At 43.8% G+C, this 9,156-nt stretch overlaps 1 long non-coding RNA gene across 1 annotated transcript; it reads left to right on the top strand.

Annotated features, from left to right (window-relative positions):
* Positions 1–994: 994 nt before the first annotated feature.
* Positions 995–5,237, top strand: LOC135551781 (uncharacterized). Its single transcript, XR_010457373.1, has 2 exons — positions 995–1,098; positions 3,952–5,237. It is a non-coding gene; the product is annotated as an uncharacterized LOC135551781 (long non-coding RNA).
* The last annotated feature ends 3,919 nt before the right edge of the window (positions 5,238–9,156 follow it).

The raw sequence follows: 9,156 nt of genomic DNA, 5'->3' as shown, positions 1-9,156 counted from the left end.
AGGGTGTGCAGGGTGAATACATGGTCTGTTGTACGGTAATTTGGTAAATAGCCAATTTGACATTTGCTCAGTACATTGTTGTCATTGAGGAAGTGTACAAGTCTGCTGTTAATGACAATGCAGAGGATTTTCCCAAGGTTACTGTTGACGCATATTCCACGGTAGTCAAATTTGTCTCCACTTTTGTGGATTGGGGTGATCAGTCCTTGGTTCCAAATATTGGGGAAGATGCCAGAGCTAAGGATGACGTTAAAGAGTTTTAGTATAGCCAATTGGAATTTGTTGTCTGTATATTTGATCATTTCATTGAGGATACCATCAACACCACAGGCCTTTTTGGGTTGGAGGGTTTTTATTTTGTCCAGTAACTCATGCAATGTAATTGGAGATTCCAGTGGGTTCTGGTAGTCTTTAATAGTTGATTCTAAGACCTGTATTTGATCATGTATATATTTTTGCTCTTTATTCTTTGTTATAGAGCCAAAAAGATTGGAGAAGTGGTTTACCCATACATCTCCATTTTGGATAGATAATTCTTCGTGTTGTTGTTTGTTTAGTGTTTTCCATTTTTCCCAGAAGTGGTTAGAGTCTATGGATTCTTCAATTACATTGAGCTGATTTCTGACATGCTGTTCCTTCTTTTTCCGTAGTGTATTTCTCTCTCTTTATCTTCTCTCTCACTCCCTCCGTTGTTCTCTCTCTTTATCTTCTCTCTCACTCCCTCCGTTGTTCTCTCTATCTTCTCTCTCACTCCCTCCGTTGTTCTCTCTATCTTCTCTCTCACTCCCTCCGTAGTTCTCTCTCTTTATCTTCTCTCACACTCCCTCTGTTGTTCTATCCTCTCTCTCCAGTGCAGCAGCAGCTGTTGAAGGGGTGCATCTGAAGGCTGAAGGTGACCTGTGGCTGGGCCAGGGGCTGCAACACAGGACATGGGAGCTACTTGTCCTTCCTGCTCGTGTCTTGTGTTGCAGCCAGTGGAACAGTCGCACCGCTTAACACTGTAAAGAGACACCAAAACAGACACCAAAGAGACGCCGTATCCAGTCTGCTGTGGACTCCTCCGGTTCTTTCTCCACGCTGTCAACAATCACCACCAGGGTCCTTTCTCTTGTTTTGGATGTTCAACAGCAGAAGGTTTTAGATTAGCCATGTGAAAATGATAGCCAAGATGCTGAATAATATGAGGCATTGACATTTAAAGTAAAAGCCCTTTTGATGTTTTTTCCTGTTTCAACAGGAGCAGCAATGAGTTGGGGGGCACTTAATGAGTTGGGGGCACTTGCATAATCAGCGCTTCTCTCTCTCTCTCTGCCAGCAATAAGGCAAACACGATTGTGAGGTAATAGAATTAGGCTAGACAAGGTCAACAATGATGCGCCTCTGGGGTGAGGTGTGGCATGGCAAGGAGGCAAGGCACTAGAGGCACGAGCTGCCTGGCTGTCTGGGCTGGTATTAATGACCCTTTATATCTCCCAAGGTCACAGATGAAGAGGCAGGAGATTGCCTTTTCTCCCAGCAAACAGGGGTGAGGAGAGAGAGAGGAGAGGGGTCACCTGCTGCTAGGTGTAAATATTTGTCCACTCCACACCCGACAACATCTTCACGGCACAGCGGGGGAGAAAGGAGCATACTCTAAACTAAGTAATTTTCTGACAGGGGTGTCACCTGATTTGAATGTAAATCCAGGGAGCAGGTCATCAATCTAGGCCCTTAAATTGTGTTGTGTCAAAGCAGGGCTTATAAAGAGCCTGTGTAGTGAAAGCAGCAGAATGATATTGGCCAACAATGCTGCTGCGTCCCAAATGACAACCCTATTCCCTATATAGTGCACTACTTTTGACCAGACCCCTATGGGCCCTGGTTAAATGTAGTGCACTGTGGGCCTCCTGAGTGATGCAGCGGTCTAATCTCCTGAGCAGTCACTACAGACCCAGGTTTGATCCGAGGCTGTGTCGCACCCGGCAGCGACCGGGAGACCCATGAAGGGGCGCACAATTGGCCCAGTGTCGTCCGGGTTAGGGGAGGGTTTGGCCGGCCGGGATGTCCTTGTCCCATCGCACTCTTGCGACTCCTGAGGCGGGCAAGATAGTAGCGGTGCCTCCCTCCACAGCTGCATTGTTACAGCCCGGGACTATTACCTACTGGACTCTGGCAGCCATGTCTTTTCTCAACGCCAGTGATGCTAGGAGACTATTATGACCTTTCAGAAACACTTCATGGCAGGATATGAGTTCCTTCAAAGTATTCAGTATTCATAGGGCTGCGTGTTCATACAAATACTCATTCCTGTCTGGAAGATAGAGGTTGTGATTGCATCCCAAGGTACCTATGCTCACTGGTATCTGCCCCCCCCCACTAGGATTTGAGAATGGATAAAAATTGGCCCATTCACCAACCCCATGTGAATCTATGCTATGATTTATTGAGGTCATGTCAGTTATTTCCCCTTGCCAATGTGTACATTGTAGCAAATAGACTTGAATAACCTTGGGCAGTTCCACTTTAAGAAAAGTAATCAAGAATAGCTGCTAAGACAGATCTGTCAGATTGCTCATCTTCTGACAGACAGTGCTGTGTGTGCTGCATGTTTAGGTGTTTAAGAGTACACTTGCCTCCATCTGCAATGCGCGCTTACATATTGGAGTGAGCTGTACTACATAAAGCCATTCATATCTGTGTTCATTTCAAGTTTTTTATTGGGGCAATCTGCGATTGGTAGGTCACTTTTTGGACATTTAAATGGATGATATATACCCATTGATTCTTGAACGGCACATTGTCCCATTAAATGCCTCAGACAAAATGGTAATGTTGGATAAAATTCATTAGCCAGGGTATATATATTTCTCAGCTCAAGACAGAATGTTCCTAAATTGGCCAGACAATAGTTTCCCAGATGAAACATTGCCAAGCAGTTCCATTAACTACCTATCATGTTATTAGTTTTACTCTACAAACACCCAGTCTCATAGAATTACACTCAAACATGCCAAATTCATATTTAATAGAGATACCAATCTGTTTGAAGCTTAATTACTAGTTGGGTTATAATCAATCCATCCGTCTGCAGCGCACTGCGTATTAATTTACACACACAAGGTCAGGAGAGAGAGAGAGAGAGAGAGAGAGAGAGAGAGAGGGAGGGAGAGGAAGGAAAGGTAGGGAGAGAGAGAGAGGAGGGAGGGAAGGAGGGAAGGTAGGTAGGGAGAGAGAGAGAGAGGAGGTAGGGAAGGAGGGAAGGTAGGGAGAGAGAGAGAGGAGGGAGGGAAGGAGGGAAGGTAGGGAGAGAGAGAGAGGAGGGAGGGAAGGAGGGAAGGTAGGGAGAGAGAGAGGAGGGAGGGAAGGAGGGAAGGTAGGGAGAGAGAGAGAGGAGGGAGGGAAGGAGGGAAGGTGGGAGAGAGAGAGAGAGGAGGGAGGGAAGGAGGGAAGGTGGTGAGAGAGAGAGGAGGGAGGGAAGGTAGGGAGAGAGAGAGAGGAGGGAGGGAAGGTAGGGAGAGAGAGAGAGGAGGAAGGTAGGGAGAGAGAGAGAGGAGGGAGGGGAGGGGGAGGGAAGGGGAGGGAGAAGAGGGAGAGAGAGTAGGGAGGGAAGGAGGGAAGGTAGGGAGAGAGAGGGAGGGAGGAGGGAGGGAGGGAGAGGAGGGAAGGTAGGGAGAGAGAGAGAGGAGGGAGGGGAGGTAGGGAGAGAGAGAGAGGAGGGAGGGAAGGTAGGGAGAGAGAGAGAGAGGAGGAGGGAAGGTAGGGAGAGAGAGAGAGAGGAGGGAGGGAAGGTAGGGAGAGAGAGAGAGAGGAGGGAGGGAAGGTAGGGAGAGAGAGAGAGGGGCATACGAAGAGAGAAAGAAAAAAAGAAAAAGGGGTAAGAAGAGAGACAGAGAGATAGAAAGCAATGGAGAGAGAGTTTCTCTTCCCATAGTAGCTTAGTTCATTATACCATCGGCTGTGTTCATTTTACAGAGCAAGGAGGACCCTGTAGGACCAGAGAGTGGCACCATCCAAGGAGTCTCGGGCTTTAAATTCAGGCTCCATACACCTCAGCTCTCTCCGGAGAGGAACAATGGCTCTTTATGAGAAACTCCAAGAGAGATGAGAGAGAGGAGACAGAGAGAGATGATTCATTAAAATGGAGCCCAAGCCAGCATGTGCTTCAGCGACAGCTGTGACTTGTCACAGTGTTTCAGACCAACCGTGTGGGTTGGACAGATTATTCAGAAAGGGGGAAAAAATGCCTACAAATATTAAGTGAAAAAGTATTGAATAAAAGGTATGAGGGACCTGCTAGGATGTGACTGTCCTTGAAAAAGGACTCAAAGAGTACGTCCCAAATGGCACCCTATTCCCTATATAGTGTACTACTTGCACTATATAGAAAATAATGCACTGTATAGAAAATAATGCACTGTATAAAAAATAATGTACTATATAGAAAATAATGCACTGTATAGAAAATAATGTACTATATAGAAAATGATGTACTAAATAGAAAATATTGTGGCATTTGGGACCCACACCTGGTGTTGATGGGACCCACACCTGGTGTTGATGGGATCCACACCTGGTGTTGATGGGACCCACACCTGGTGTTGATGGGATCCACACCTGGTGTTGAAGGGATCCACACCTGGTGTTGATGGGATCCACACCTGGTGTTGATGGGATCCACACCTGGTGTTGATGGGACCCACACCTGGTGTTGATGGGATCCACACCTGGTGTTGATGGGACCCACACCTGGTGTTGATGGGATCCACACCTGGTGTCTCAGAGATCCTGTGATACCGCTCAGCCATGTCTGAAAACAAGGACATACAGACGTTTCTCAGACGCCCCCTGGAAGCAGTCTGTCTGCGTGGAGTCGCGGAATGTGACTTTGATAATGTAAACATCTACATATGCTATGCTCCATGAAGCTGGTGTCTACAGTTTGGGGAAATTATGCTCCAAGATTTGAATGAAACCTCCTGCCATTATGAGGTTCAGTGATATATATTTATATATTTATATTCTATTTTACATCTTTAAAGATAATGCAAAATGCTTTGAAAAATGTATAAAATGGTTTCTCAATAGGGCAAAGAGCAAATCTGTTTTGGTATTTTGGGGGGTACATTTGATATTGCACAAACAAAATGTATGTGTGTAGGAACTTATCTTTTAAATATCATGTTTGAACAACTGTCAGCATCTCTTAACAGAGAGGAAAACCACTACCACTAAAATCCAAATAAATGTCCTTACTCATCTCCCAGCAGATACTGTGGTCCCTCATGCTCTCATACAAGGTTTCACTTCCAATCATCGCCACTTTTCTGGTGGATCGGACCAGGGGAGAGAGGGTATGGTAGGGGATGATAGTGGCCCCACAGCCCCCCTCCACCTGGGGAGTTGGGAGTTGAGCTGAGTGCTGAGTTATGGGGGCAAGTCGCTAAGACACAAGGTGACCCTTTGTGACGGTTGCAACTGCTAAACTGCAGACTTTACTGTTGACAGTGACAGGTTTTCACATTCAGACTGCGGGGCCAGATCGGGCCCCTGACCCCACTGTCACTAGCATGGTTTATCCATATTCGTCTGCATCCCAAAAGGCACCCTATTCCTTACATAGTGCACTACATTTGACCAGAGCCCTGTGGTCAAAAGTAGTACACTATATTGCAGATAGGGTTCCGTTTTGGACGCAGGCAACACTGACATGTCGACTGACAGTGCTGAGAGGAGAAGAAGATGCTGAAATACTAATGCTGCCAAATGCCCGGGGTAATGTAGGATATTTTCTGTAAGGCTTCTTCTACAGTGAGATGGAAGATACAGTAGAATGGTGTCACATTAATAGATCAGTGAATGGGAAATGAATGGGTTGTTTTTCTTGTCAAGGAGAGGGAATGTTGAGAGAAGATACGATATTCATTTGACACATTGTCCAATGTGTCAGTTTGGTGTTGCATGCTTTCTTCAATGAAGCCACATGCCCATCTGTCAGGAACCAAATGAGAATCTCATAATATATTCAGCAGTAGGGATTTGGATCGTCATCTTCCAACTATACCCAAATGCTGGCACAGCCTGCCTCACAAATGAGGGGGAAATAGTAAGAAAAACTGGAGAGTTTAGAGATACTGTAAAATTGTAATTTGCAATGGGTTGAGCCATTTCAGTGTTCTGGGTTTCAGTCATGCACTGGAAGACAGATCAGTTGCCTGGTCGAGGGAGTGAAAATCGCAGTGAACACAGATATTTGCCAGTGGGCCGAGGATGTAGAGCTATTTAGGAGGCCAGCGACTATGAAAGCACTTCAGTGAGCGATTTCTCTGAACTATCTCATTGTCCCCGCGTTTTGAGAAATGCGATGAGGGAGGGTAGCAGTAGCAACAATTCAGTGTTATCAGGTGCAAACAGAAGGAGCCAGGAGGCTCCGGCTCCACAAGGTCGGAGATCAGAGCACATGGGCTTCAGGCCATGACTCATCCAGCTGGCTTTTTGACTGTGCTACCCGGTGTGCTCCCCGGTGTGCGAGGATGAGAGAGAGAGAAACGGCACTTGATTTCAGATAGAATGTTCCTCTAGTCTAGTACTATACGTTTATATTTGAGATAGAATGTTCCTCTATTCTAGTACTATATGTTTATATTTCAGATAGAATGTTCCTCTATTCTAGTACTATACGTTTATATTTCAGATAGAATGTTCCTCTATTCTAGTACTATACGTTTATATTTCAGATAGAATGTTCCTCTAGTCTAGTACTATACGTTTATATTTCAGATAGAATGTTCCTCTAGTCTAGTACTATATGTTTATATTTCAGATAGAATGTTCCTCTAGTCTAGTACTATACGTTTATATTTCAGATAGAATGTTCCTCTAGTCTAGTACTATAGGTTTATATTTCAGATAGAATGTTCCTCTATTCTAGTACTATACATTTATATTTCAGATAGAATGTTCCTCTATTCTAGTACTATACGTTTATATTTCCAACACAATCTCACATTCAATTCGTGCAATGTTCAAAAAGTATTTCAGCAGATTTTGTGTGTTTTTGTGTGGCTTAATTTGTGTGAAAAGACACACAGACTTTTTTTTGGGGGGGGGGCAAACTTCAGAACAATCTTCTGAAAGTTATTAGAGCAATGCATGATGGACAATGGTGTTCTACAATGCCTTTTTTGTGTCCCACCTGTATTTACAGTGCCTTGCGAAAGTATTCGGCCCCCTTGAACTTTGCGACCCTTTGCCACATTTCAGGCTTCATACATAAAAGATATAAAACTGTATTTTTTTGTGAAGAATCAACAACAAGTGGGACACAATCATGAAGTGGAACGACATTTATTGGATATTTCAAACTTTTTTAACAAATCAAAAATGGAAAATTGGGCGTGCAAAATTATTCAGCCCCCTTAAGTTAATAATTTGTAGCGCCACCTTTTGCTGCGATTACAGCTGTAAGTCGCTTGGGGTATGTCTCTTTCAGTTTTGCACATCGAGAGACTGAAATTTTTTCCCATTCCTCCTTGCAAAACAGCTCGAGCTCAGTGAGGTTGGATGGATGGAGAGCATTTGTGAACAGCAGTTTTCAGTTCTTTCCACAGATTCTCGATTGGATTCAGGTCTGGACTTTGACTTGGCCATTCTAACACCTGGATATGTTTATTTTTGAAACATTCCATTGTAGATTTTGCTTTATGTTTTGGATCATTGTCTTGTTGGAAGACAAATCTCCGTCCCAGTCTCAGGTCTTTTGCAGACTCCATCAGGTTTTCTTCCAGAATGGTCCTGTATTTGGCTCCATCCATCTTCCCATGAATTTTAACCATCTTCCCTGTCCCTGCTGAAGAAAAGCAGGCCCAAACCATGATGCTGCCACCATCATGTTTGACAGTGGGGATGGTGTGGTCAGGGTGATGAGCTGTGTTGCTTTTACGCCAAACATAACGCTTTGCATTGTTGCCAAAAAGTTCAATTTTGGTTTCATCTGACCAGAGCACCTTCTTCCACATGTTTGGTGTGTCTCCCAGGTGGCTTGTGGCAAACTTTAAACGACACTTTTTATGGATATCTTTAAGAAATGGCTTTCTTCTTGCCACTCTTCCATAAAGGCCAGATTTGTGCAATATACGACTGATTGTTGTCCTATGGACAGAGTCTCCCACCTCAGCTGTAGATCTCTGCAGTTCATCCAGAGTGATCATGGGCCTCTTGGCTGCATCTCTGATCAGTCTTCTCCTTGTATGAGCTGAAAGTTCAGAGGGACGGCCAGGTCTTGGTAGATTTGCAGTGGTCTGATACTCCTTCCATTTCAATATTATCGCTTGCACAGTGCTCCTTGGGATGTTTAAAGCTTGGGAAATCTTTTTGTATCCTGCCTGGTGTGTTCCTTGTTCTTCATGATGCTCTCTGCGCTTTTAACGGACCTCTGAGACTATCACAGTGCAGGTGCATTTTTACGGAGACTTGATTACACACAGGTGGATTGTATTTATCATTAATAGTCATTTAGGTCAACATTGGATCATTCAGAGATCCTCACTGAACTTCTGGAGAGAGTTTGCTGCACTGAAAGTAAAGGGGCTGAATAATTTTGCACGCCCAATTTTTCAGTTTTTGATTTATTAAAAAAGTTTGAAATATCCAATAAATGTCGTTCCACTTCATGATTGTGTCCCACTTGTTGTTGATTCTTCACAAAAAAATACAGTTTTATACCTTTATGTTTTAAGCCTGAAATGTGGCAAAAGGTCGCAAAGTTTAAGGGGGCCGAATACTTTCGCAAGGCACTGTATATAAAAAAAAACCGTTTTAACAAACTAATATTGTTAATCAACCAGGTTGTCACCAAAATATTAATAACATAATAGTATATACTTTTTTTATTGATGCCGGTACTGTTTTCTATGTTTGTATTTGCTTTGCATTTGTAGTCAGAAAGGCCCTTTTTGTGTGTAAGCAACAGGAGGCCTACATGATTTCCTTCATAATGTATTTCATTTTTCGTGGTGCCTACATTACACAATTTTCTTCTAAATGTATTTAATACAAGGCTACACTTTTTCGTTTACATTACACAATTTCTTTCATAATGCATTTTTTTGTGGTAACGATGAAGGTATTTGATGGGAAATTAGAATACACACCATAACACACACGCACACAAACACTTAC

This window comes from Oncorhynchus masou, chromosome 13 (genome assembly GCF_036934945.1).
Source record: "Oncorhynchus masou masou isolate Uvic2021 chromosome 13, UVic_Omas_1.1, whole genome shotgun sequence".
Taxonomy (NCBI): Eukaryota; Metazoa; Chordata; class Actinopteri; order Salmoniformes; family Salmonidae; genus Oncorhynchus; species Oncorhynchus masou.
This window is presented reverse-complemented; position numbering and strand designations above follow the sequence as displayed.